The sequence below is a fragment of the Cervus elaphus genome, chromosome X (assembly GCF_910594005.1).
Source record: "Cervus elaphus chromosome X, mCerEla1.1, whole genome shotgun sequence".
Classification (NCBI taxonomy): domain Eukaryota; kingdom Metazoa; phylum Chordata; class Mammalia; order Artiodactyla; family Cervidae; genus Cervus; species Cervus elaphus.
Genome location: NC_057848.1, coordinates 62,199,362 through 62,203,524, shown reverse-complemented (window position 1 = coordinate 62,203,524; position 4,163 = coordinate 62,199,362). Strand labels below are relative to the sequence as shown.

Sequence of the window (4,163 nt, the reverse complement as noted above, 5' to 3'; positions counted from 1 at the left end):
ACTATTGGTATGCCTTTCATGCTGCTGCTGCTACTGCTGCTAAGTCACTTCAGTCGTGTCTGACTCTGTGTGACCCCATAGACGGCAGCCCACCAGGCTCCCCGTCCCTGCGATTCTCCAGGCAAGAACACTGGAGTGGGTTGCCATTTCCTTCTGCAATGCATGAAAGTGAAAAGTGAAAATGAAGTCGCTCAGTTGTGTCCAATTCTCAGCGACCCCATGGACTGTAGCCTACCAGACTCCTCCATCCATGGGATTTTCCAGGCAAGAGTACTGGAATGGGTTGCCATTGCCTTCTCTGTACCTTTTATGAGTTGAACACTATTCCAGGCACAAGAATATACCAGGATGATGAAAACATATTCTTACACTTACTATGGTTAAGCCATTTTGACCTGGTTTTTATTCCTGGGATATGCCAAGCAATGAAAAACTGCTAAGATTTAGAGAGCAATGAAGAAGCTTTTAGTAAAAGCCATGCTTTAGCAAGACTAATCTGAAAACTTTTTGTAGTGAAGGCTGAAGAGAAACTTCATTAAGGCATTAAAGTTGAACAAGTGAGAGTTAAGAAGGTTTTTTAGCTGCCATAGTGCCTGAATATGTGCTTTGATATCAGATATATATGGACTGCTGTCCATGAACAGTGTGATCCTGGGCAGGTCACTAGTCTTGTCTTGAATCTCAGTCCTAGTATTATTCAGGATTCCATAGATAGATAAATAGATTGGCTATAGGAATTGGCTAATGTGATTTTAGAGATCAAGATGTCCCACAATCTGCTGTCTGCAAGTTGGAGAACCAGGAAAGCCAGTAGTGTGATTCAGCTCTGATCTGAAGGCCTGAGAACCAGGAGAGCTGATGATGTAAGGTGAAGTCCAAGTCCGAAGGTCCAAGAATCAGGAGTTCAAGAATCAGATGTTCAAAGGCAATAGGAGATAGATGTCCCAGATTAGAGAGAGGCAATTCATCCTTCCTCTACCTTTTTGTTCTATTCAGACCCTCAACAGATTGGATGATGCCCGCCTGTATTAAGGAGAGTGATCTTCTTTAGTCTACTGGTTAAAATGCTAATCTCTTCCAGAAACACAGATGTGCCCAGAAATCATGTTTACCAGCTCTCTGAACATCCCTTAACCCAGTCAACTGACAGACATTAGCCACAAAAGTCCATTCAGATGTTAGAGATGGAGAAGATGGGACAAATGGGCCAGATACTCTGAAGGTATACTAGCAAAGACGTGGCAGTTAAATAGAGGTGGGGAGCAAGGAGAAACCCCTTCATGGATCACAGCCATGTCATGGCAAAGGAACTTGAGTAACTCAATGAAGCTATGAGCCATGCCATGCAGGGCCATCCAAGACAGACAGGTCATGGTATAGAGTTCTGACAAAATGTGGTCCACTGAAGAAGAGAATGCCATACCACTCCAGTATTCTTGCCGTGAGAACCCCACAAACAGTATGAAAAGGCAAAAGGATATGAAAACGAGGTCCCTAGGTCAGTGGGTGTCCAATATGCTACTGGGGAAGAGCAAAGAAATAGCTCCAGAAAGAATGAAGTGTCTTGTGCCAAAGCAGAAATGATGCTCAGTTGTGGATGTGTCTGGTGGTGAAAGTAAAGTTTGATGCTGTAAAGAACAATATTGCATAGGAACTTGGAATGTTAAGTCCATGAATCAAGGTAAATTGGACATGATCAAGCAGGAGGTGGCAAGAGTGAACATCAACATTTTAGGAATCAGTGAGCTAAAATGGACGGAAATAGGCAAATTTAATTCAGATGACCATTATATCTACTACTGTGGGCAAGAATCACTTAGAAGAAATGGAGTAGCCACTCATAGCCAACAAAAGTCTGAGATGCAGCACTTGGGTGCAATCTCAAAAATGACAGGATGATCTTGATTTGTTTCCAAGGTAAACCATTCAACATCACAGTAATCCAAATCTATGCCCCTACCACCAATGCCAAAGCAGCTGAAGTTGACCGGGTCTATGAAGACCTACAATACTTTCTATAACTAACACCAAAAAAGATGTCCTTTCATCATAGGGGATCAGGATGCAAAAGTAGGAAGTCAAGAGATACCTGGAGTAACAGGCAAGCTTGGCCGTGGAGTACAAAATGAAGCAGGGTTCACCCTTTCCAGTGCCTTTTTAAGGCTGACGTAGTGCCTTAAGAGGCTAACACAGGAGGGTAAAGGAAGTCTCCATAAAACCCAGAGAATAGATTTTTAGAACTCCTCTCTGGATCCTGTCTGGAGTCAAAACTGAACCGGAAGATTTTAAGTCTTAGCACTTACTAGTATGTGTATAGTTAATACCAAAGTCATTAAATTTAAACTTGACCTTTGGTTTGACAATTTAAAAAAAAAATGAAGCAGGGTAAAGGCTAACAGAGTTTGTCAAGAGAACACATCGGTCATAGCAAACACCCTTTTCCAACAACATAAGAGATGACTTTATGCATGAACATCACCAGATGGTCAATACTGAAATCAGATTGATTATGTTCTTTGTAGCCTAAGATGGAGAGCTCTATATAGTCAGCAAAAACAAGACCTGGAGCTGACTGTGGCTCAGATCATCAGCTCCTTATTGCCAAATTCAGACTTAAATTGAAGAAAATAGGGGAAACCACTAGGCCATTCGGGTATGACCTAAATCAAATACCGTATGATTATACAGAGGAGGTGACAAATAAATTCAAGGCATTAGATCTGGTCAATAAAGTGCCTGAAGAACTATGGACAAAGGTTTGTACCATTGTACAGGAGGTGGTGACCAAAATCATCCCAAAGAAAAAGAAATGAAAGGTGGCAAAGTGGTTGTCTGAGGAGGCCTTACAAATAGCTGAGGAAAGAAGAGAAGCAAAAGGCAAGAGAGAAAGGGAAAGATATGTCCAACTGAATGCAGAGGTCCAGAGAAGAGCAAGGAGAGATAACAAGCCCTTCTTCAATGAATAATGCAGAGAAGTAGAGGAAAGCAATAGAATGGGAAAGACTAGAGATCTCTTCAAGAAAATTGGAGATATCAAGGGAAATTTTCATGGAAGAATGGGCATGATAAAGGACAGAAACTGTAAGGACCAAACAGAAGCTGAAGAGACTAAGAAGAGGTGGCAAGAATACACAGAAGAACTATACAAAAACGGTCTTAATGACCCAGATAACCACGTTGGAGTGGTCACTCACCTAAAGCCAGACATCCTGGGATATGAAGTCAAGTGGGCCTTAGGAAACATTACTACAAACAAAGCTAGTGGAGGTAATAGAATTCCAGCTGAGCTATTTAAAATCCTAAAAGATGATTTCGTGAAAGTGCTGCATTCAATATGCCAGCAAATTTGGAAACATCAGCAGTGGCCACAGGACTGGAAAAGGTGAGTTTTCATTCCAATCCCAAAGAAAGGCAATGCCAAAGAATGTTCAAGTTTAGTTCAGTTCAATCACTCAGTCGTGTCCGACTCTTTGCGACCCCACAAATTGCAGTATGCCAGGCCTCTCTGTCCATCACCAACTCCTGGAGTTTACTCAAGCTCATGTCCATTGAGTTGGTGATGCCATCCAACCATCGCATCCTCTGTCATCCCCTTCTCCTCCCACCTTCAATCTTTCCCAGCCTCAGGGTCTTTTCAAATGAGTCAGTTCTTCTCATCAGGTGGCCAAAGTATTGGAGTTTCAGCTTCAACATCAGTCCTTCCAATGAACATTCAGGACTGATTTCCTTTCGGATGGACTGGTTGGTTCTCCTTGCAGTCCAAGGGACTCTCAAGAGTCTTCTCCAACACCACAGTTCAAAAGCATCAATTCTTCGGTGCTCAGCTTTCTTTATAGTCCAACTCTCACATCCATACATGACTACTGGAAAAACCATAGCCTTGACTAGATGGACCTTTGTTGACAAAGTAATGTCTCTGCTTTTTAATATGCCATCTAGGTTGGTCATCACTTTCCATCCAAGGAGTGTCTTTTAATTTCATGGCTACAGTCAAAGAATATTCAAACTACCATACAATTGCACTCATTGTACATGCTAGTAAAGAAATGCTCAAAATCCTTCAAGCTAGACTTCAGCAGAATGTGAACTGAGAAATTCCAGATGTACAAGCTGGGTTTAGAAAAGGTAGAGGAAGTAGAGATCAAATTGCCAACATCCATTGG

At 42.0% G+C, this 4,163-nt stretch overlaps 1 non-coding gene across 1 annotated transcript; it reads left to right on the top strand.

Moving 5' to 3' along the window:
* Positions 1 to 2,149: 2,149 nt before the first annotated feature.
* On the top strand, positions 2,150 to 2,272 carry LOC122691118. The gene has a single exon (XR_006340354.1). It is a non-coding gene; the product is annotated as a small nucleolar RNA SNORA26 (small nucleolar RNA).
* Positions 2,273 to 4,163: the final 1,891 nt, after the last annotated feature.